The sequence below is a fragment of the Lipophrys pholis genome (assembly GCF_963383615.2).
Source record: "Lipophrys pholis genome assembly, chromosome: 23".
Taxonomy (NCBI): domain Eukaryota; kingdom Metazoa; phylum Chordata; class Actinopteri; order Blenniiformes; family Blenniidae; genus Lipophrys; species Lipophrys pholis.
In genome coordinates this window covers 2,725,244-2,751,152 of record NC_137645.1, presented here as the reverse complement: position 1 = coordinate 2,751,152, position 25,909 = coordinate 2,725,244, and the positions used below count along the sequence as shown (strand labels likewise).

General features: G+C 44.5%; 1 protein-coding gene across 1 annotated transcript in view; it reads right to left on the bottom strand.

Annotated features, from left to right (window-relative positions):
* LOC308127512 (beta-1,3-galactosyltransferase 1-like) overlaps nt 1-25,909 on the bottom strand; it is a 91,008-nt gene that overhangs the window by 2,501 nt on the left and 62,598 nt on the right. The window contains exon 3 of the mRNA XM_080492606.1: nt 22,458-22,506. The gene's annotated coding sequence lies outside the window, so the exon portion shown is untranslated. The remainder of the gene's footprint in view (nt 1-22,457; nt 22,507-25,909) is intronic.

Genomic DNA, 25,909 nt, shown 5'->3' with positions numbered 1-25,909 from the left:
CCCGATTCATTACTGCCAATAACATCAGCGCCGGCGGCGGCGTGCCACCGCCCGCCCTCCCATCACTCCATCACCGCCTCGGATCGGAGCGGCTGCACTCGAGAGGAGAGAAAAACTCAACGTTCCACTGCTTCTGGTTCCAAACGCTGTTCGTCTCCGTCTTATACCCGCTGGAACAGACTCAGAGCTGCTCCACCAGGACAAGATGATCTTATTTGAATAATTATTTAAAAAAAGTCTGGTGTCGTTTTTTTTTTTTTGCCTGGTGTGTTTATAATGTCAAATTTATAGCAAGAGAGAAACACACGTCATGTTTCTGTTTCAAGCCAGAAAGTTTGAGCAAATGTTGCTTGTGAATCATCTTCCAGCCGTGACAGAGAGAAACAAGCAGACAGAAACCAACAAACACAAACAGAAAGTCGACAGAACTCCTACAAATAGCAGCTGAAAACATAAAGAGTTGAGAAAACAAAATCATGACTGTTAAATTAGACAATCAATGCGAGAAGAAAATATTCAAAGTAAAAAAAAAAAAGGACCTAAATTTAACTTCAACATCTATTTCCATTGGTAAAATCATCCATGATATTCCTAATTACAAGAAGAGTAACTGAACTGTGTGCAATGCGTTCATCCATTCTCAACAGATTGTGCAGCTATTAGCAGCACCGATATGAACTCGGAGTTATTCTTATCCAGACTTGCTGTCTTGCTTCAGGGAAGCGCTCAGTTCATCCAGCCTGAGATTTAAACAGGAAGAGGATCTTTCCACAGGAGGATTTTTTTTCTTTCACTCTAAAAAAAATCAAATAAACAAATGGTTCTGGAAGGAAGTTTTCAAGGAAAATCCCTCAATTAGAATCCTCACCGTCAAAGTCAATCGAAAACGTCAAAGCAGTGAATTCTGGGAAATTATACAAAACTTCTCAGGAGAGTTTCATCTTTTTTCCTTTCGCTGCTTTATTGTCGAGTCCTGAAGGATAAATCGCATTGGACTTTGTAAAAGGCATAAAATGAAGGTTATTCAGTTTTCTCAACCGACCGACCGACCGACCGACCGACCGGACTTTTTAACTCACCTGCTCTTATCAAGAGAATGATTGTAAACTAAATTTTGTGTGCGTCTCGTCCGAGAACTTTTACTTCCATTAGTAGCCCGTCTTTGAGAAACAGTTCTTCTTGATTACTTTGACAACTTTTCCAGCCAGCGCTCTAATTGGACGCCCTGACTCGGGGCATGGGGACACATCTAAACCCTCGCCGTGGAGCATTAATAGAATAGATTTAGATGTCAGCGAGCATTCAGAGGCGGTGATGGAGAACCGGATCACAGGATTTTGGGCGCCTGAAAGCCAAGCCAAGCCTAATCCGTGCTTACAAACAGACTTTTTATTTGCTCCCGACGTAATCTCTGCTGTTGCAGCGGCAGACCTTTTTTTTTTTTCTGAGGCTAATACTTCTTTTTCTTCATTATCATGCATAACTGATGATAAAGCGAAAAAAGGAAAGTGGTACAGATTCTATTAGAGATACAGAAACTGTGCAAAGATGCTTCCTCTTCTGGAGTCATGTTTAAAGATGGAGCCGCCCTGATAAGCGCCACTCGCTCTTTTATCGGCCTCCAGATTTTGCCTGGCGATGGCGTCTTTTCATCAGGTCTTTTCTCTTATTCCTCAAACGCCGCGGTCCCTTCTGCCTCCACGCCATCTCCTCCCCTCTCTTTCTGAACCAGGAGTCATCAATCTCACAGTCCAGCAGAATCCATCTCATCATGGCTGCTTTTCCACACCTCCTCCGTCTCTATCCTCTCAATCACTCTCCCCTCCTCGACTCCAGCCGGCACTTGATCCATCTTTATATGTCTCACTGCCTCCCTCCTCCTTCCTAATCCCGTTTTTTTTTTTTTTTTTCGAGATTGTTTTTCTCAGTTTTGTCTTCGCGTCGCCCCCCGGCCCACTTCCACCTCGTCATTATTTCTCGGCGGGCTTTTGCCGATGCTCTACTCCTCGTCTCCAACTTATTGACGGCTTCTGCCACCATCCATCTCTCTGAAGGCACTCGATCGCTGCCGACTCCCTTACCGCTCCTGCTCTCCCTCGCTCAGACAAAAATCACAAAATCATCATATCCATCCCTCTTTGCCTGCTTGCAGCCCCCACCCCCCGCCTGCACGTCGGCTTGTTTTCTTGGCCTCCAGGAGGGTCTATTGGACCCGCTAATCCTCTGAAACTACTTTACGCTCATTCGTCCCGATCCCGGAACAGCCGACATCCGTTCCTTGGCGATGCACCTCACGGAGTCCCGAGACCTCACTTCCCCTCTGAGTAAATTGAAAGACGGCTATATCATTTCATGCCGCCGTGTCGCTTCGAATTAGATTAGTGCTCAGAAGCAACGGTGAATATCAGAGCTCGGGATCAGGGATTTTCTTTCTTTTTTAATATATAAATATATATATATGGAATTACGGTGATAAAGCTGCAGCAGCAGCTATGCGGTGATGCCACTGATCATCTGTGGTTAAGAGAAGCTAATTTACCACGGTGAAAAGACGTGGCACTATTGATGGATCCTTCCTTCATGTGTCGATACCCCAGTGTGCAGGACCAGGACAAGTCTGGATGAGGAGGTGGACCAGGAGGAAACACTCGTGCAGAGAGTACAAACCGCTGCACCTCCAGATGGGACAGATTTGCTTCATGGTCCCTGTAAGTCGACGCATCAACTTCCTGCTTTAGTCATTCTGAACTGGACGTGGCTTTAAAGTTTCAGTCACATTTGACACTGTTTGATGAGTAACGTCCAACACTTAAACACGATAGTTTGATCCGACCAGATTGGGAATTGAAAAGAAAAAGAAAAACTTTAAACAGAGGGGATAAAATATCATAAATATCTCCCAGAAAACTGTGATGTAAATCCAATCAGAGGTGCAATTACCATCAAATGAAGTGCCTCTCTGAATTAGTTTAGCAGAACAAATCAATTTATTACAGGACTTGGGCTGCATTAGTTACGATTAAATGTTCCCAATCAACTGGCAACCGAATTCAGATTTCATGCGTTCTCTCTTAGTGGAGTCACACTTTCATCACTTGAACAGATTTGATGAAAAAAAAAAAGTGTTTAAAGGTGAAAAAGAATGTTAAATCTCAAATGAAAACCACTGAAGATAAGATATACTGCCAAAATAAAATCTTAAGACAACTTAAATATTTCAAAATAGTAAAATGGATATTGAAATACTATATATTTCAATGTCTATTTGCATATGATTGTAAGCTCTAGTCCCTCCCAAAAGGCCCTGGACCTCTTCGAGAACCAAAACTGCGTGAATAAAAATTGTGGATTTAACTTTCAGATTTCATCGGTGGCAGCATGTTTCCAGTACGAGGATTCATCTAATCCCGTCCTGAGATGTGTGTTGATCAAACACAGATCAGTTGGGTAACCTGATAAAAGCATCAGCTGTCACCGACATAATACCGCCGGCGTCATCCTGGATTATTCTGCACATTTGATTGAAATTGATTAATCTATGCAGGTGTTGCAGTAACTTTGATAACTCAGTAAAACTTAGGACAGTTTCCTGATTTATTAAGCTCCTGCATAAATCCTTCTAAAATTGCACTCAAATCGGTGTGTGTTTTGAAGGATAATGCATTGATTGACATTCGTTCAGTTTTTTGCATAAGTTAGTTTCTGTTCAACTTCGGGGTTCGGAAAATACCACCTACGAAGAGCTGCAACACAGAATATATCTCATAATAAAAGCTGTGGGAGGCCAGCTGAGGAAGTGCCACCCACCACAATAAAAGCAGCAGATTGAGCTGGTTTAAGCAGTTTCAAATCATTAAAAACAACCTTTGGTGGAGGAGGCCCTGACAGTATCTTCTAATCTGATAATAATAATCTGCCAGTTGATGCATTTAACTTTAAAATATCTTCTTACTTTTGACTCATGGCCACAGTTTGAATGGGCGACTCGGAGCCAGGCTCCGTCAACTGATTTACAAGCAGACTGTAGAAATCAGACACCTTGTGCCCATTGTTCTGAGCGCCACAGACCGAGTGCGCTCCGCATGACAGCCGCCACTTCTCCTCTTGACTGCCGATGAAAAGACATTCTGTGATGAACGCTGGTGGAAAAATATCCAATTAACTGCTTGCCATGTTAATATCATAAAGGAGGGTCTAAGAATAGGATTGAAGAGCCGGCGCTGCTTTGTGCGGCTCACAATGACTGCCCCGCTGATTAAAACACGCCGATGAAAGACCTCAAATACCAGACGGCAGTAAAAACAGGCATTAACGTGTGAAAAGCAAGAGAGAGGGGGAAAAGTGTAATAATTACTATTATTATTACATTCCCATTCACAGGACTTATTGCTAACGATCTACTAATCTGAAGTGGTTGTCATGACAGCAGTGACGGACCACAGAGAGAGAGAGAGAGAGAGAGAGAGAGAGAGAGAGAGAGAGAGAGAGAGAGAGAGAGAGAGAGAGAGAGACTGGTGGGGAACCTCCAGTTGAAGAAATGTTGCACGGCTAAATGTTTTTGAGCGTTTCCCCGCGGGGAAGTCAATTTAGCGAGCTCCGCCGCCGTGCCGGTCGCCGCCCCATTACACCGCGCAGCGATTTCCAAGACTTCACATTATGATCACCGACGGCGGCTCCTCGAGAGCCATCTAACATTTATCCACTCCTTGAAGGGCGGCTCGCCGCAGCAGGAGGATCTCTTCAAATCTCAGCGCTGCCCCAATCCACACACTGATCGACTTTCAATCAATATTTCAGGCCGTCAGAAAAGACCAACCTGGGCCGTTTCAAGCTTCTCACTTCACTTTTCGGTTGGCCGGTTAGAAAGTAATTCACTGAGGTGAGACAGCGAGCTTTGCAATAACAGAAATGATTCAAAGTTGGGTGTGTCCGGCTCTGCTTGGCTGAACCCTTTCTTTGCTCCCGACCCGGTTCTAGTGATGACAAATATCTGATTTATTGATAAATTGTACAGAACGTCCAGTGAGTCCGGAGCAGACACGGACAACTGGCAGCTCTTTACATCAAGCCAGCCAATTCCCATCAATGTCTACACTATTGGTTTCTCTAATGGCAGCGATAAATCAAAAAATAATTACTATATTTCATAAGATTTGTTGAAATAATTCCAATATATTCTGGTGTGAAAACTGCTCAGTCACAATTTGGTCCTCGGTATCTCATATTGATGTACCAAGGAAAGTGATCGGTGTGGCATCTTTGAACTAAAACTACAGAGCGGCTCAGACTTTTCAAATGTTTACTGATTGTTAAGGTTGGTCCAGAAGGATTATTTATTGATATTTCTTTAAGTGAGGGTTTACTTCAGAAGTGGGTAAACACCAGATTCAGACCCGACACCGACTCTCTGGAACAGGCAGGCCAAATTCCATGGATGACTTCATGACTGGTTTCTCTAATGACGGTAATAAATCAAAATTTTATTAAAAACATTCATTAGAAAAAATTGGTTGAAATAATTCCAATGCTTTTTTTATGGAAGAATCGTCTGGTCGTAGTTTGGCCGTCTGGAGGTGAAGAGGGAATTTTTGAAACCCTCAGGAATAGAAAAGTTGGCCGTCCGTGGTGCAGAACAACTGTTCTAATTGTATATATACAAATGATAGTTAGTTAGTTAGTTAGTTAGTTAATTGGTAAACTGAATAACTAAACAACATGAGGACAGTCCATTATATGTGAGATTCGTCCAGATTACAAACAAATGACGCCAGTTGCCATGAGATGTGTTCTACCAAGATATTTGGGATTCTGTGTCTTGCTAAAGCACAATTTCATGTTTGACCAGGCCGACATGGGGGTCAAACCCACAACCTTTTGACTGAAGGATCAACTGCTTCACCAACTGAGCCACAGGTCGGTCCGGAGGATCCCATCATGGTTTTTATGATGAGGGTGAGGGTAACCACTGAATTGGAGGACATTAACAGTAACGTGAAAAGTTGAGTTAACAATGTGAGGCAGAGCTCCAAAATCCTTCTAACATTGTTCCCGCTAACAACTCAAGTCCTATCAGTGATACCTGTGAATATTAAAAAGCTGAAAGAGAGACAAAGTAGTTCCCCTGTACTGCAGTAACCTCCATCAGCGGCCCGAACCAATCAGCATGTCAAACGCTCATTATCTATGTATCGCACACGTTAAAAGGCTCCGGGTTCCTACTTACTTCAGCACTTTATTCCGCCGGCTTTCCAAAGGTCCTGATGCAGAAGTTCAACATCTTGAAATATTGATTGGGATGAAAGATTTATTGGAGTGTTTTTCTGGAACTGACCTGACGCGATCAGCGAAATAGAAGTCATTTCTGGATTAAAATATGCGAGTGAAGCAGGATGATATTCAACCGATGAACCAGATCAGCAAACCCGAAAGGCCTGAAAACCCGATGGATCAACACCATGCAACTTGAAGGCAAATCCGCTCCTTGGCTCACAAAGGCTCAGAGGTTTGGATTGGAAGCCACCCACATAGGAGTCGTCTGCGAGGCCGAGCCAGGCTGGGAGAACTCCGTCATGTCGACGGAGTCGCTCCCTCCGGAGGCTGGAAGGGATGCAGGTTATGCAACCATGCAAATGATGCTGGGAGGGTAAACAGGACACTGGACTTTATACCACAATGTGTCTGAAAACACGTGTGTGAGGCGACTCCTGAGGAGAGAAAACGGCTGTTTTTCATTTCAGTGTCGTCGAGTCTCGTGGGTCTTAGATAAACTGTTGAAAAATCTTTCATCACAAATATTGTGCAAGAATATAAACAGTAGACGGAGTTGAAATCTTTTGGTGAACTAATAAATAAATAAATAAATAAACCAATTGGTGCTTCACACTGGACACGTCTAGATATTTCCTTCCTATTAAGCTAAATATAAAAGTTCAGGATTGTGAGAGCAATTATATTTTCCTTATCGTCCATCAATGTAGCTACTTTATATTATACTACATTATATTTTCGACATCAATTTGAAGATTGAGGCCTGTGATCAGGATTCAAAGAAGAATCTAAAAGGTTTAGAGTTAAATGGAAGAAACAGTCCAAGATCAAATCATATATAAATAAATGTATCTGGGAGCAGAATCACTCCAGACTCACGTCATCAAACTGCTGAGTTCAGTCGGTAGAAACGTGAAGAGTTCTGACAGAACCAGCTGGTCTCCTGCACAGTCCCGAGGTTTCCTAACAGAACATTGCTTCACTCAGATGTTGTTGGAGGCATTTCCGTACAATCAGACCGACAGCGCCATCAATAATCTGTTCAAACCGCCTCTGGCTCTCCTCCAGGCCTGCCGCTCTGGAGACGCCGTCACCGATAATCTCGCCGCCTCAATTTGCTCCAATTTTCCTGCTTCCACAGCCCCCCTCACACCCCACCCCCCCTTGGCATTTAGACACTGCTATAAGAGAATAATGGAGGTTATTCACTCCACCTGTTGGGGGTTCAAACCTGTGGGCGGTGCGGCATTTCTGCCTGTGGAGGAGTGAAGGTGAAGGAGTTGGGGGGGGGCGGGGGGGGGGGGGGGGGGGGGGCGTGAGGGGTCACCAGACTGTTCAGAGACGTGACTCATCAGCTCTTTACAATCGACTGACCTCTACAGAGGAAAAGCTCCGAGGCTACGCAGAAGTGGGAGTTTCACTGCCGCTTAATGTTGCGCTCTGTAATTGATTGCAGTCATTAGAGCGGCGTAGGGTAACCTTGCCGGGGGCGTGGGGTGGTGGGGGGGTTGAGAAGGGGAAAAACAAAGACTGCATTGCACACCGTCTTTGCTGCGTGGGGGGTGCACATGACTCCTCTGGAGGTAAATAAATCATCGCCGAGCTCCAGGTCTGACATCTTCCAATCAGGCTACACGTTCAATGATTGGCAGCGGGAAACAGCCTCCGGTCTCCCGACGTTCAACCGCCGCTGATTTGAGCAACGCTGTCAAAACGTGTAATTCTTTACATCGTGGCGTTACCACGCGGTAATAGTGTTTGAAAGCAGTGCCTGACCTGTAAATATCACTCAACGGTGGAAGAAAGGATACAAAAAAAAATAATTGCTTTTCATGTCGGCGGATGAGGAATAAAAATAAATAAAAATGAAGCAACATGGGACCAAATTATATCCATCAAACGCAAGTGTGACTCCAGAGCAAGTCACATTTTCTGGAACGTGTTTTATAATTACTGAACGAACAGACTCCGAGCTGCTTGCTGAGGCACCGGGTGCTGACAATCATCGTAGACTGACAACGGATCAATTTTATAAATTAAAGGCATTTTTAGAAAAAATCTATCTATCTGAACGGAGTAAAAACTCAGAAGTGTAAATTATATTTATAAGCTATGAGGAGCTACAATTATGTTAAACTGAGATCAATAAAAACAATGAAAAACCTGAGTTGGAGAAAAAAAACAAAGCAAGAAATCGTAAAAGTTAACTGAAGCCTGAGACCTCATTTACGCGACAATGTTCGTGGTGTGTGCGCGTTTCCATGACAACGGTGTTCGGAATTGCTGAAAACGTAACTTCTTCAAAACGCTCCATCTCCATAGAAACGGGGGGGGGGGGGGGGATGCAATTTTCCTGAAACGCCGGATCGAACCGTTCTGCACATGCTCAGTAGACGGACAATAAGAGCGGCGGCGCTGCGTTTAGTGTTTGCGTTCGCCAAACTGCCCATCGACGCATCTGAAAGTCGCGCGAGTCGTCTTCTCCCGTCGACACGAGCCGCCTGCAGCCTCCAACTCCAACCTTATCTCGAGCTCCTGCTGCTCGGCGGGCGATAAGCTCAACAGGCGGTTTATTATTGTCACCGTCTTCTGTCCGGCGCTTGATCCTCTTTTCCTCCAATCGTCTGCCAATTCTAAAACCCCCATTATGTCGCCTTCTAAACGTTCAAAAGAGGAGTTAATGCGCAGGGAATTTAACGGCAACGGCCAAATTGGTTTGCATCCCGCCTAATATGAAAGAGGGACAATTAAAATGTCAGAGATGGACGCTCCATTGGCGTGGTGCTCGCTCGCTCGGCTTTTGTTTTTCGCCGACAATGAAAGGCTCAATGGCGGCTGAGGAACTGGCCGGCGCTACAGGCCGCGGGACACTATAGGCTTATTGGGAAAGCTTCTGAATGCAAAGCAGCTTAGAAGTGACGGAGGAAATGGGATATCAATAGCGGCCAACAGATTTGGCTGCTGCACAGGCGGGCGCCTGACGCTCCAGCCCCACTCCAGCGTTGACTCCGGCCCAAACTGTGCTGAAGCAGCCAAGCGCGGCTTTGCACAAAAACTTCAGAGTTTGCTTTTAACTTGCTCCACTTAAAGGACTTTAAAGTCAAATTGGGTGCGTGGAAGGCTCCCACCTCCAGCTGGTTAAAAATAAAAAAAAACCCTGTGGGTTTGTGGATGCTGAGGTTCCCCACACCGCTCTCTGTGCTCTGAATGCTAAAGCCGCCTCATAAATAGTAAATGACAGCTTGATTCATGCAGGTAATACATTCCACTGTCCGACCGGGTGACATTGCGGTTGTACAATATTCCGGCTGCATCGGGAGCGGCGCTCCGGGAGGACACTGGCATTATGCTAATGCCGCCGAGGCGCGTTCAGCACCCCAAATTAAACGTCGCTGGAGAGCAGCTGATGAGGACAAAACGCTCCGGCGGGACAGAAACAAGCCCAGGTGTTTGGGATTGATACCGCCTGGGAAAAAAAATAAAAATCAGCAATAACCTTCCAAGATCAGGCTGTAGGTGTCAAACCTTTATAGTATTTACGACGTGGATCAGCCGGAGCCTCCGGAGAACCCAGGTGCCGGCGCCAAGGCGCCGTTCAGCTCCTTTTTTTTTTTTTTTACACTTTTCCATTTTCCAGGGCACAATTCTGCTGAACACACACTCTCTGGTCCTCAGCATCTGCAGCGGGGCGACTCGGGGCAAACGCTCTGTAATGTGGCGTCAAGACAATTCGGCTTTGCCGATCTGCTTCAGTTCTTAATATTTTCGGTTGTTTTCACTGCGGCCACAGTGAGAAGTGGTAATAAAGCTCAGCAGGTTCATGGAGTGTGTCCTCCCTCTGCTGAGCTCCACCATCGTTTGTCTGACTTGTATTTTCTTCCTGTTCTTTATCTTAACTAAATTGGATTTAAGTTTTTTTAGATTCACTGCCTTGTTTTGAAGACGCTGTCTTCTGAAGAATAATGATTTGTTTCTATTGACTGTACGTCTCAAGATGAGAGTCGTAAATCTTTCACATTCTTATATTTCCAAACCTTTTTCTACCCCTTTGCACTCGCGGGATCCGTGCGAGTGAAGAGTTATGGGATTGTTACCGACACTCTCCTCAACAAGCTCCATCGAAACAGATCGGCACGGATACGGACTGTAAAGGCATCATTCTGAACGCCCTATAAACATTGAAAGTTAAGCTCTGGTTGGAGTCGAGACCCACGTTAAATATAAAGAGCTTTTCCTTTGTTTTATAGTCAACTTGATTTATATTGTTTTTAAACCCAAGTTAACACACAGACTTTAAATCACAGAAAGTGTGGAGCATCACAGCCAAACTGAAACATTTCGAAGCACAAAGCCTCCAAACACAAAATGCCAAGTCGGGTTCCTTTTAGTGTGAGTTTGGACAAGTTGCTGACTGGATCAGTGGTTCAAGTTGTTTTGATGAGTCGTTGATTTCCACAAAATCGACACACCAAACAGCAACTTGTCAACGATGTGAAATGACACGTCGTCACACTGGTGTTCGAAGGCGATATGGAGTCGTCTGAGGTCCTACTGGTTCCACCAGACCAACATTCTGGTCTACGAAACACTTCCTGGTCGGTCGGGCGACACTCTGACCACCACTGCGTCGACAAACACCTGACGGATGAGCGACACCCCGACACCTGACGCCGTGGCGAGTCATCTGGTCACCGTCGAAGACATCTGGTGCGTCAGCGCAACATCAAACCCCCCCAGAACTTTATGTGCAAAGTCATCGTAAAGGACTAACGAGCAAATATAACAGCTCATTTGCTTTAATTTAGCTGGGGCCACCCTCAGAACAGGTTACAGAGCTGCTTGTCAGAGCCTGTAATGGAGGAAACTTCATTACAGGCCGGAGCCTCTCGCAGGCCATTTTGGATGTTTGGTAAATCAGCCGCTGCCCGCTTATAATATCATCAACTGAACGGGCACATTAAGCAGCTTAAATAGGTCAGGGTTGGTGTTTCACTAACTTTTTCACATTCCAATCCAAGGATTACGTAAGAGTGTCGGAGGAGTGTGAAGAAAGTGATACCGCTGACTCAAAGCAACACCTGCTGCAAACTGCAGCCTTAGTTTCTCTGCCAGACAAACGCAGGTTTCATTTTCCCGTCCTGTGCTGTTTTATTAACAAACGCACTTCGAGCACTTCTCAAATGCAACGTTGGTGTATGACCACCTCGGGAGGAGCACAGGGGGATAGATTGGTTCTGCAGAGGTCGTCAAAATAAAAGCATATGACACTTTTACCTCATGACAAAAAAAAAAAAAGCCCTTTTAATCATATTTCATCACATAAAAATCACCCGGAGCCTCAAAACCTTCAAAATAAGGAAAATATACAGCTTAGAAAGTTTTATAAATAAGAACAAATCATTAGCTGATTTGGCATTTAGCCAATTTTAACAGTTCTAATGGTTTAAGTTTTGTACAACAGGTTTCAATTGGATTCTTCATCAGGAATGTCATGAAGATGTTAAAGTTCTAATTTGAAAACCTCCTTTCCTGCTGAGAAGAAAGAGAAAATACTTACATAATGAATGTAATGAATATAAAGGTACGATAACTTTTTTTAAAAAGGACCACCTGCCTGAAAAGACAAAAGCAAAATACGCTTGAAAAATGTAAAAGACTGATGGACTTGACTATTGGAGATGCAATGTTGGAGCCATTGTGGATTACTTTAAAAAGGTTTAAACCATTTCCCTGTTTCAGCTGTTTCGCGGTTTTACCACTTCTCACGTCGTGTTTTGTATGTCAAACATCCAAACGCTGATATTTTCTGGAAGCTGCATGAAGCAACGAGGAGCTGAAAGACTCGGTTTTATTTGAAAGCTGAGAGGGCGTCTCACAGGATCAGTCCGGCGACTAAACTCACACGGAGGAATCGGCCCGATCACAATTCAACGCATTGATTTTTTCTTCGCTCCTTCAAGGGGAGTCCATTCTCAGGCGGATCGGCTAATCTGGAAATTGCGCGTCTCCACGGAGGAACCTTTTGTGAGAGACGGAAGAACAAACGATCGATATCCTGCAGAGGAGGCGCCGGCGCGCAGGCGACCTCGCCGAGGCGCTTTAAACACAGCTCACTCGGAGGTTTGTCGCTGGTCGACTCCAGGATGAGATTCACAGCCGGGGTTTTAAAACCAGGCCAGCCGTCACTCGAGGAGAGAAAAAATAAATAAATAGAAGTGTCACTCCGCCTGCTGATGGATAGAAATCCACATGAGTGACGTCCCGTCCGGTCACAGAAAGCCAATTCCAGCACTTGGAGGATAAAATTAGATTGCTCTTAAAGACGCCGGCCTCTTCACTTCAAGAATAACGAGCGACGATTGGAGGTGAGTGTTATTCCCTCAAAATGAGCTCAAATTACGTTGGAGTGCTCTGCTTTGTACATTAGAGAAAAATCTCATTTCTTCTGAGTGACTGCAGATGTTTGTTTTTTTTTAACCTAAATGAAATGTCGACAGCGACGTCCTTGAGCAAAGACGCGCGGCTAAAAATATCACACCCGGAGCTTCCAGGAGCAGGAAGTGGCTCCGTTCTTCTTCTTCGCTCTTCGTTTACGGTCAGCGGTGACGCAGAAGGAAAAGTCAAAGTCGGTTTTGTTTTTCCCCACATCTGAGCGGATGATTACGACCGCTGGCCGCCTCTTTTACGATGCAATAATTTGTCTAATTGCTGGTGATTACTGGCCACTGTGACCACAAAGCTCCAATTTGGACTCAGGTAATTATAATTACAGCGAACTGCCTTTTCCTACCGGCACGCCGCGGCTCTGGCCACTTGACCACCACAGGCTCGCTCCGAGCTATTCAGGTTTTCCAACATCAGACAGAAGACAAGGAGGAATGCTTCACTAATCCCAGGGGGAACATTCGTGATGTCCACTTTGAATGTGCTTTGGTAGCGATCGACTAAAAATGACGTCAACAATAAATATTCAAATGAAGGTCCTGCTTGAACCAGAAGGATCTGCTGGAAACGGTTTGGTTCCTGTGGTCGTCTGTGGAGAATACATGATAGAAATGTTTATATTTTCACAAAAAAAAACCAACAATTACTGCTGAAAATGAACACAATTTCAACATGAAACCAATATTAATGAAATCCAGAGAACTCCTCCTGTCGCTGTTGCATTCTGGGTGTTTTTATGACAGCATGGCTTTCAGGCTATAATGTTAGTTTGACATATTTCATGGCTGCATCACCGATTTCTCAGCTCGGGTCTCTACTCTTAAGAAATCTGTTCAAAAAATGGAAAAAAGAATCTACATTTTCTTTGAAATATTTAAAAATGTTCTTGGCGGATTGGAGCCTCGGGTTTGACACCCCTGGGTCAGATCATTAGATTAACCGTCACAAAGTCAAAACTGAGGAAAGAAAGACAAGATCCAGCAAAGATTACGACAGAAAAGGTCTCATGATAAAGTCACAGTCGTTTCAGGGGCTGGAATCTGAGTTTGCTCGATGTCAAAAGGTCACTTTCTACAACGGGGATCAATTAGTGCCGACGCACATCTGCACACATGTTTCTCTTTAGAGGAGAAGCTCCGGAGCCGAGTTGTAATATGATGCAGCTCATTAACTCCTGGACTTCCAGGCAGATCTGAGCAGAGCGAGGGAAACATCTGGAGGCAGCTGCAGTACGTTCCCTCACTCGGCTTCCATCGGGGGGGCGAGGAGCTGCCGGGGCTGGAACAGGCTGCACACAGCCCATTATGCTGCACCTGTCAAGGTAACGGACACACACACACACACACACACACACACACACACACACACACACACACACACACACACACACACACACACACACACACACACACACACACACACACACACACACACACACACACACACACACACACACACACACACACACACACACACACACACACACACACACACACACACACACACACACACACACACACTCTACAGACACAATGCAGACTGACTGCCGCTCTGCCTGCCCTCTGCTGTCGCTTCGGTTTAAGAGGAGAAAGCCTCGCCGCTTTAAAGCAGGCGTCTTCCCCCTCAGCTGACGGAGCTCCTCGTGGGGCCGCTGTTTTGACGTGAAGGCCGAGCGGACGCCTCGCGAAGCCTCCTCCGGTAATTATCTCGTCCGCCAGACACACACACACACCTGCACACCAGGGTCGCTGCTGATGGCAGCAGCCGCCGAGGACATGCAGCTTCAGCACTCCTGCCGGTAAATAACACAGCTTGTACTGAAGAGGCCACTGAGAGAACACACACACACACACACACACACACACACACACACACACACACACACACACACACACACACACACACACACACACACACACACACACACACACACACACACACACACACACACACACACACACACACACACTCTAAAGGTTTCAACCCTCTGTAGTGGCTCCACGTAGCTTTTACTAAATTATATTTGCATAAATACGCGTTTTAAATATATATTTTTTAACATTGTTCTCGTCACATTGACTCTTACATAAAATGTTGTTTCAGCAATAAAAATCGTCACGTCACCCAACAAGAAAAAAAACACCCAAATAGCTAAAATGGCGAAAAGAACTGAAAAAACCAAAATGGCTAAAATAGCTATAATGCAAAAAAAAGAAAAGAAAAAAGTGCTGAAATGGCTTAATTGCTGAAACAATCAACATATTTTCTGAGTATGTTTTTGTTTCCCACAGCTTCGGCCGATCATCTTGATCTTGATCTTAGTGAATCAGCTCTGGAGCGTCTCGTGTTTCCACAGCCGAACTGGAGCTTTGTCCCACAGCCGAGGAGTCGTTCGTGGAGCCGGTGGAGTACGGCCGGTGTGGAACGTTTCAAGCCCCAGAAAGAAACCAAGCTGGATGGCTTTGCCTCGCATAGAGAAGGTGAGCGGGAGGAAGTTACACCAGCCTCCAGTCGCTCTGCCAGCCAAACAAATAGTAACTTTACTTCCATCCTGAATCTAAATCCAGTCACTCAAACAAGCATCTGGACTCGATCAGAATCAGAATGACTCTTTATGTTCCTGCTTTTGTCCAAACCTGCCGTGAATTGAGCAAAACTTTTCCTAAAAATTAGGCGACGCAACTTTTCTTAAAGTTGACTGATAAAACCTGGAGCGTCCGCCTCTCAGGATCAATACGAAGTGAAAATAGGGAAGAGTGCTGCTTTAACTGCCGCGTGTCACATACCTGTACATTTAATGAGCATCTCACTCCAGCGTTTAGCGGCCGGATGTCAACATTAATTAAGTCTGCCGGTAAAAACAACACGAGCTGATTATACACGTCGGTTTATCATATTTCAGGAGTAGGTAATTATAACTGCAGTCACTTAAACGTGGGAGATGTTGACCCTCGCGCCGTCGCTTTCCCGACATGCCAGGTTCCAGTGAGCTCATTAGTTTGCAGCAGATTCCACGAGGAGTCGTTTTGAACCGACTCCATCACGTTTGTGCAGCCGCGCCTTCATCTGCAGGGCGAGCGTGCAATTAGAGGCAAAATTCAAGCATCGTCAAAATCTTTCATATTGGAATTTGAAGAGAAAACAAACTTATTGCACATTTTCCAACAACTCCATAAAACTACGATGAACCCCGTCGGTTCAAACAAACACTTTTTATCATGACCAAAAACTTCCATACAAACCTGAACAAGTTTAAAACTGCAAAGAAAAATGTGCATAACTTTAACATTGGGTCATTTTTAACATTTTTAATTAAGCCGATACCAATGTTTGCAGGATGATGAGTATTGACTCTCACAGTGGGAAAGTTACTGCTGCATCATTCGATGCAGTATTCCTCCAAAAGCTGGAAGATTTTAAAACTACATTTAAATCAAATCCTCCAAATGAAACCAGGTAAAAATCACCACGGTTTGGATATTTAAAAACCTTCAGCCCTCGAAGCTGAAGCTTTATCAACAACACGTGTATTAGATGTCCAATTTCCATAGATCTGAATAAAATGATTCTTGTTGCTGTGGAGGAAGATCCTTGGTGGAAATATTGAAATATACACATACATGCCTTGCAGAGAGCGCAGCAGGGGCAGTAGTGTGTGTGTGTGTGTGTGTGTGTGTGTGTGTGTGTGTGTGTGTGTGTGTGTGTGTGATAACCCGCCGACCGGCTGCCTCAGGATCCTCGGAGGTGAGGCGGCTATCTGCAGCCAGCATGAGGTCCGGTCAAAGGTCACGCTGCTCAGCGAGCCCCCGGTAAATAAATGATTCCACCTGTCAGAGCGGCTCAGCGTGTGTGTGTGTGTGTGTGTGTGTGTGTGTGTGGTAGTTAGGCTCCCACTCAAACCCCGATAGAAAATCTGCACTTTAGTGGGAAGCAGGTCGTTTTGGATGCTTGTTATGACACGTGGATTATCAGCTGTGGGTTTTATGCTTTTAAGACTTCGTACCAATAGATCCAAAACACAGCGAAGATGCAATATCTGTAAATCATTGCAGCGTTTAACATGGTGAGACATTTCCCCAGCTGCCTCCCCTCGATTTGCCCACTTTATTAAAAGATCTTTTAAAAGTACCATTTGATACTAATAAGTATAAGAAACACAAGCAAACAAACGTCCTTGAGAGGTGTATGAGCTTTCTCTTATCGAGGGTTCTGTGTACACGGTGTGAAAATGGCCATATGGTGGGCGAGTGGAACGATATATATATAACAAAACCTGCCGTTTGAGAAAAACTGAAAAATCAATCAGCTCCTCAAAAACTTTGCAGGAGGAAACATTGTCCTGTGGTTTTAATGAATACCTCGTCACAGTTGGGCTGAATGAACAGAAATAAAAGTCTTTGGCTGTGCGTCTCTGAGCTCAAAACAATGCAAAAGGAAAAAGAATAATGACTTTTGCTAAAAACAACCTGTTTTAAAAAAAAAAAAAACGAACTAGAAATGAACCAGAGAAGAACTGTTGCTGTGAAGGTTTTTACTTTTGAGTTTAACTGTCATTTAATGTAGTGTGAAGAGGACGTTATACAATTAGCAGTGTTGGTGCGGATTGAAGCGTCTTCTTTGGAGCGCCACAGCAACAGCTCATGCATATTGAAAACGGAGCGGCGGAGGCAAACAAACGGCTCTTTGAACTGCAAACCTTCGGCGAATTTATCGGTATTGAGCGTTCAGAGGAGCGGTATTAACCTCAAAGTGAGCTTTTGTGTGGCGGCCCTGGGGAGAGGTGTGTGTGTGTGTGTGTGTGTGTGTGTGTGTGTGTATGTGTGTGTGTGTGGAGACGCATGCGAGGCGTACGTTTATTTACAGGCTGTCCGCTCCACGGTCACACACGAGAAAGAGAGCGTGGCGATGCCAATATGTGCCCGGTGACAGCGTTGCCATGGCGACTGCATCGCGGTTGGGGCAGGGAAAACAAAAGCATGCAGCGGAACCAGAGCTCAAAGCGTGTCTCTGCATATGCCCCCCCCCCCCCCCAACGAATGATTCCACTCTCCTGTAATGGCGTTGCACGAAGTTCAACGGGCTGACTGGACCTCCAGCTGAGCTTTTCAAACCTCTCAGGCTTTGACGGAGACGCCGCTGTCAGGAGAGGAGCCTGGAAGTAATCCATACACACCAGAAAATCCTTTTTTTTTTTTTTTTAAAGTATCGCGAGTCCCGAGGTGCCTCTCGTAACGACCTCACTACGTCTGCAGTGGCTTTAATGGGATTGTTGATCAATACCAGTGACTCAACCGTTCTCCTGCCAAGTGCTGAGGCTTCAACTTTCAAACCTTGTAAATATAACACCCATTAGATGTCTTAACGCCCCGTTAAAGTATTTCAGTAATGGCGGATTAGGAGGACATGAAGCGGAGCATTATGGAAAGTGAATCAAGTCAGATGAAGGGTTTGTCGACCTCGCAATGAACGGCAGCGACATTCATGGAGGACTTATGAAATTACTTATGTTGATATGTCTGAAGCACCCTCACCATGTGCAGATATCAGCATTGTTCACATCATTTCATTCATTGAACAGTAAAACTTTATATTTAACGTTTAATCGACATAAACGCCACTTTGCGTCATGTGAAGGTGAGAGAGTTCATAGTCCTGATAGTGAAGGACAAACAGGCCTGAACCAACCTGGCACAGCTCTGCATAATGATCCAGACGTGTCCCCCATAGTGCCAAACGTTGGTTTATTCTGCACCGTGGTCATTCGGAAGCACAGCGAGGAAGTTTTTAATAAAGGCAAAAAGCTCATAAAAGCACGATAGAATCTGGTTGTGTAGCAGTTTTCAGAGGAGAAACCCCCCACAGCGCGAACAAGGGTCATTACATGTCAATCCGAAAATATAGCTGAAAAGAGGAATATAAATTTTACTCTATCCTTGCTTCTACGTCGTCGGGTATTTACACGTTAGCCAATCAGAATCCTGAACAACGAATTGCAGGATTGACTTCCTGTTCCTTCAGCACCGACGCTAAGGGGGCTCTTCAAATCCCTCCACAGTGCAAAGCTTCCGTCCACTATGATCCCAGTGGAGCTTCCAGAAGAGACACGCCTGCTGCCACACCGACACTTCTCAGCTGAGGCCACAGAAATCTCTTCTCGAGCAGCTTCCAGAACGTAAACATCAGTCCCTCCTGCAGCGCTGCTCATTAGTGCTGCTGCTGAGTGACGGAGGCGGTGATGGAGGCGATCCAGCAGCAGAATCACTGGCAGCAGAATCACTGGCGGTGATGGCTGTCAGGCGGCAGTGTGACGAGCTGCAGAACCGGCCCGCATCCATCACGTCGATCCTGCTGACCGCCGAGACGCCTCCAAAACCTCGCCTCCCCCAAAACCTCGCCTCCTCCACGGTAACGAGTCGCTCAGATGACTGACGGTGACTTCAGCGTGACATTAACCTCGTTGGAGTTTCTTCATAGTTCAAAGGAAAATCTGCTCCACATGCTTCTGTTTTGTTCCACGACTTTAAATAAGAATCACTAATGTCAAAGCTCCTACAGACTCTACTTGCCAAAGAGTCGCTTACATGAAAACCAATTGATTTTAAAGCTTAAAGAAAATGAAGAATTTGCTGCTAAAATGTCAAAGAGAAGAAAGAAAACTACCAAGATGCAACTTTCACAGCTTGAGATGAAACAGAAGTACTTCAATTCATTCAAACCTTCTGTCGGTTTTACAACTTCTACTTATTTTAAATGATGTTTTCTGCTTTGAAGGGAAACAAATTAACTGTATTATAGGGCAAATGGCCAGAATTGATGAAATGAAGGAAATACTAGAGTTTCTATTCTTATAATAGCATGAGCACCGTGGAGTTTTACATTAAACATCTCCCTTCCCCACTAAGTGCACATAATTGATGCATTCTTTTCCAGATTTCTCTGACAAAACTGAGCTCGCAAACCAACACAGCTCACAGAAAATAAACTACTGGAAATGAGCGTTTCTATTTTTAAACGTACACCGAGTGAGACTAGTAAGGCACATTGAGTTTACTTTTTAAGTTTTGTTTATTCAACTGCTCCCATTTCAGAGGTCTTCAAGGCTCCACGGAGCTCATTCAGAGAAGGTTGTAGGTAGAAATGGTGACGTTTGTGTGATTTTGGTCCATTTTAAATGACTTTTGAGAGATTTAGTTGAATAATTGAGTGTTTTGAAATGAATTTAAAACATTAAAGTGTAGACTTTAGAGTTACAACTCTCAATATGCACATATTTTATGGATAATTAAGGGAACTAACGACCTAATTTATCTTAGTTTATGGTTTAATTTCAAAGAATAAATTGCGAAGAAGCAGAATCCCACTTTCTGCACCTCCTCAGATAACAGATGAAACCAGGTCTTCTCTCAGTGGAAAGCCAACGTGGAGCCGTTGGCGACGGGTCGGAGAGCAAAAGCCAGAGATTTGAGCAGAAATCCCACAACGGGGTAAATCCCCCAGCTCCTTTTATCTGCCTGCTCCTCTGCAGGATTGAGGCCGACACCTTTGCGTGGCCTGGAGAGCATTTCTGTAGTGTTAAATAGAATCCAATAAGGCGTCACACAGGCTTCATCTGCTGTCCTGACACACAAACATGTGGCAGATCCAGTGGATCACATGTGGATGGAAACCCCTGGAACAGGAGCTCTTCAGTGTGTGTGACCAGCAGACTGACGAAGTGGAATCACACCTGCCATAATACATTTATATTACGTTCAATTTAAATCAAATAAAGCCCATAATAGCTTATCAATATTAGAAGAAATTAATACTCGAGCTTTAGAGTCTTTCATTTAGATGTTACATTGACCAAAACAACTTGAGAAGAGTCTGTTCAAGTATTTCTCAGGAGGCACTCAATGAAAAATCCTCCTACAGGAATCCATTAAAAAGGTTAGGAAATGGTTTTGACCATTTTTGTACCGAGTTACTACAATTCCTGATTTCTTTGCAGGTCCGTGGTAAAAGCCAACGAGAGCATCATAAGTGGGAATATGAGAATTGGAAATGATTGAAATCCAGATGGAGAGCAGGTAAAGTGGAGTAACCCCTTCATGTAAACAGGAAGTCGTCCTGGACTGGATGTTGTGCACAAGAGCTTAGGGCAGAATCCCTTAACATGGCTGAGAATCTACGTCAATAACTGTTCTTTCTGTCGTCAAAGAATCTGAGCGCAAACCATCAGATTTCTTTTAACGATTCAAAACATTTTCCTGAATCGGGGAAATAAAAATAACCTTGTGGTGTTCATGTGGTAAAATCCTTCCATAAAAACACAGATGAGCTGGAAGTGACTCGGACAGAGACCAGGGCCGTCCTCCTCAGCTTTCCTTCAATGTGTTTAACACGGTTACCATGACAACAAACCCACTCGACGCTGTGAAAACAGGCTCATTTAAAATATGTCAGTTGGTTTGCGATCAGCTTCCTGCTCGTGTTCGGCGGAGAAACAGAGACAGTCTCCCTCCTCTCATCGTTCGGCCGCCCTTCGCTCTCGACACTAATTAATTTTTGCGTCCGTCCTTGAAGGGAAGGACGTCTGAGAGCTGTCGGGTTCGAGACTCCTCCGTTATGTAAGAGCGTGTCCGACCTCCACCGGCCACTTTATCTGATTGATTCCCTCCACGTGAACAAACCTGAGCGAGGAAGGAACCCGGGCTTTCTTCCCGAGCTGGCCGGACCCCAGGAGTGTGTTTCTTTAGCAGAGTGTTGACACATGTAGCTACACCTCCTCTGTATAAACACACAGTGCTTATTAAAGTCGCTGTAATTATCATGACCTCCTCCTGAACACTGTAACTATCAAACCCACTGCTTCTACTGTTCTCTAACCTCACCTCTGTTCTTTCAAGTGCTAATTGCAACGTCTAGATTTACAGATCATCTTCCTATCAGATCAATTCGGTTCATTGCATTTGCGACAGTATTTATTGCCGTTTCTGTAAATCAATGGCGGCTTCAATGACCCCCAGCCAGAACCTTGTAGGTTTCCAATGAGAATTGTGTGTTCAGCATCTGACTTCAATTGGACTTTATTTATCATTTAGCTCTGTTCTGTTCTCACTTGCATTGATCAATCAACCGTCTTCCTACACAAACATCTGCTGTCAGATCGTGCCTCGATGTCGTTTGAATTCACATTAACTGGATTTACAGAACCTGAGAGGAAACGGAAATATAGGAGACAATCCTGTGGCTAAATTTAAAGATATAATTCATCAATATTGACTTCAATCCTTCTATAGATCCTCTGAAGATAAAAGTGTTTGGTTCTGCCTGGAGAGATACTTGAAGATTTGCCTCTATGCTGACGATGCTGTCTTTTATGTGACTGTCAATACAACCAGGAGTTAAGACGCTGCTTTCTGTTCAAAGTGTCGCTGCAGAGCACGTTTCTATCTCCAGCAGCTATGCAGAATGCGACACAGCGAGAATGAAACAAACTCGACTCCTCGTCCTTTCACTTATACACATAAAACACAGAAAGAACGGTCATATATTGGATATTGGATTACTTCCCGCAGTTTTACATGGTTAACTCCGGAGTGAGATCTCGGAGAACCGGTTTCCAAGCAGCATGTGAGATCCACTTACTTCTCTCCTGCATGACTTTTAGTTGGATTAAACATGTAAAAGAAATCCACAAAATATATCTATATGACAACATGTGGTATGTGACTTTCATCAGAGTTAGACTGAGGTCAGTTTACCTTCTTAAAGATGTTCATCCTCTCAGAGTGTCTCAGTTTCTTCTTCTCCCTGAAAATACAAAAACAAGAGAAGTTCAGTTCTGTTTCTTTCACCTTAGTTTTAACAATCAACCATCCAACATCACGGCGAGGAAACAGGTGGAGGTATATAAACGTTGCGAACGACGGCCGCATTGTGGCGGGGAGACGGAGCGCCGCAGGAGAGACGTATCGTTGTGTATTGAGTCGGAATTAAGAACAAAAATGAAGCTGCAGTTGTACAAAAGATTATTCTCTGGGAAGTATTTATGAGTTGACACGGCTGACTTTGTGCCGCAGGCGGAGTGTTTCTTTGACTGCCAACGCATTTATTTTCCAACAAAGGCTCATCAGAGGGGGCCGAACTGGAGACCTCCAGGTTTTATTCTCCAACACTCAGAAACACACAGAGACTCATCCAGGTGGAGGCAACAATCACATGACAGGAGAAGAAAACCTTTCGGACTGAGGCGTCAAAGTCAAAGACACTACTAAACTGCTGCATGACACAACACATGACCAGCTCCTGGAAGGTACTCTGAGGCGTCACGCTTTTGAGTTTTATTTGAATTTAGAGGCCTTGAAGTGATGACGATGAAAACCTTGCTGCAACTGATTATGTAGTAAGTCTGTTTTTAACTTAATAAAGCCCGTGAGTAATCATGTATTATTACACTACTTTTAAGGATACGTCAATAATGTAATAACTGATGAAATGATTGACAAGTTACTAGATAATTAGGTTCATTTGTTTTTTATGTTTGAAATTACCTACATTATTACAAATTTGGTGTTTTTATGTTTGAAATTACTTACATGATGACATTGCCACTATTATTACATTAAAAATTACCTACATTATGAGATTATTGGTTGCTGCAGACATTCAAGTTACACAATATCTTAAGGACACAATCAAGGTATAAAAATGGCATTTGCTTCCTTTGAAAGGTTAAAAAGTTAGAAAATTTCTGATCCTACAAACTTTTGGACATTTTCATTTATCCAGATGGTGTAAAATCCTTTAGTGGCAGTCATAGCTGGAGACATTTCGACAGGAAGTAGTCAGATATGACCAGATGAATCGACTGTGGTGAGCTCACCTCGGTTTTAAATACCCGCAGCTTGACACACGGTTGCCATGAAAGCAAAACAAAAAAAGATATTTTATCATATTGTTTTAGCTTGGGGGGGAAAGTACCACCTTTCATCAATTGTCAAAAACGGAATGTTCCTAAATCTAAAAAGAGACACGTGCAGAGCACAAAGAGTATACGACAGAACAATAACAACAATGGCAACGTGCAGTAAAAAGACTTGTATGTTTAGGAGAGCTGCAGAGGGAGGTGGAGGTCAGATTGAAGTTCACGTTCAGTAGGAGGAGAAATGTTCTCTGATCGTAGCGAGGCTACAACAAGATACGCGTTTGGCACAAAAAGAAAAAAAAAGCCACGCGCACGACGACTTAAAATAACGGAAGAACATGGAGACGGCTGGATGATTCCAGCTTTGATCAGCCGTACGGCTCCCGAGATAAATCACCCGTTTATTGTAGTTCACGAGTCCCTCCATGCAAATCCCGGACCATTATTATTCATGTATTTAAATGAAAGCGGAGATGATTACCGACCGCTAAGATTACAAACATTCCGTGGTTCCACCCTCTGAGACGACAGAGATTTAGTCTTAGTTTAGTAGTTTTCACCGTGAAGGCTGGCATCATGTTTTGACACATTAAAGCAGGGACTAGCTGTTCGTTAAGCATTCATTTGAATCACTGGTTGAGCGCTACAACGGAGCGCAGGAGCCTGAATCCAGGAACGAGGGGCGAAAAACGCCTCGGCTGAGGGGATTATCGGACTCAGGATTGAGAGACCTTGGCTTCATCTGCATAAAGACTTAAAAGACCGTTCAGCGTGTCGAGGTGTAACGGCTGGCGAGCCGATTAACCTCCGGACCCATCGACCTCGGCCGCCCGCGCTCCCAACACGTGGACAGCGCAGCCCATCGACCTTCACTCGGAAGGAGCTCCGTCTGCATCGGGAGGGAGGAAGAGGAGGATGAAATGTTGGGAGAAAAGCAGGTCTGCTGACGGCCGCACGCGTCGGTGCTTCATCTGCATAAAGACTGGATGCGAGGTCGATTCAGAGCCGATTGACTTGCAGAGACTGCAGCTGCATTCCGTCCAAACACGTGAATAATGGACCTGATTTACATAGAAATCGACTATTAACTACTGATCGTATTGATTCACTGCGCTTCACTTCATGAATCTGGAATTTGGTGCATGTTTTTTTTGTTTTTTTCCTCAAATGGCTTTTATTAGTGGACTTTATTATGGGACGACGATTCTAAATGTGGCACGTATCACAATCTAGATTCAAAGTCTGTTTTTTTAATATGTCACCAGAACGAAGAGGTTCTGCCGCAGCAGCAGCAGCGTGAGACGTTGTGACATTGTTGAGGAAACACGGCAGTAACAGAGCGGCGCCACCGCTGAGCATCGTTTGTCAAATCAAAAAAAAACAAAACACAAAAAAAGGTGACATAATTCTGAGCACAGCCGGTGGCGGGAAGAAAGAGAAAACATCCAGAGTTTTTCCCAAACTTTTCTCCACTGCAGAGCTTCGTCTGGTGCGAAGGTGATGAAAAGACCTCGTGTTGCTCAGAAGCTCGATAAACATTCATCCCTCCATAAAACTGAATTCCTTTCACAATCAGCTTCGCAGTCTTAAAACTACACAAATATACACGTTTTATTAAATTCTGTGTCATGGGCAAAATACATCAGGTGATATTGGAAGTGCTTTCAGCATTCTGGGATTGAATATTTGGGCTGAATATTTTTAATTGAGGAATTTAGAGCTGAAGAACGTCTGAAAAAAGTGTGTGAAGTAGTGAAATTATACAGTAAGTTTGCCCTTCACGTCTATTAAACTTGTCATTTTATTCAAATTGAGGTAAAGTCTGTATAAATCGGGAGACTCAGCAAGAGAAAAGAGGGAACAAGTGTTGATCGGCGAGGAGAGAAGCTTTGCATAATGCATCAGAGACAGGCGGCAGGAGGCTTCCAGCACGCCGCCACATCAATGAGGAGTTCCTGTTTGTGCCGATAACGTATGTGCAGATGTGCGTTCACAGAGCACCTGATCGCGAAGTGCAGGACGCCCGAGCGCCTCAGCCAGCCAGTTATTTCAGCGCCGAGCGGTGAAACACGGCGAGCGATCACAACTTGTCTGTGTTTGCTCTCTGCTCAATTAATCCCACTTTGTCGGCCTCTAATGCGAACAGCATTAGCGCCAGCGCTTCCTGATTTACACCTTCTTCTTCTTCTTCCAGTCTGCGAACAGCTCTGCATTCGAGCACCTGAACGCAGAGCGAGCGAGAAAAACCAGCGACAGCGTGGAAAAAAAAGAAAAGAAAGCAGGACCCTG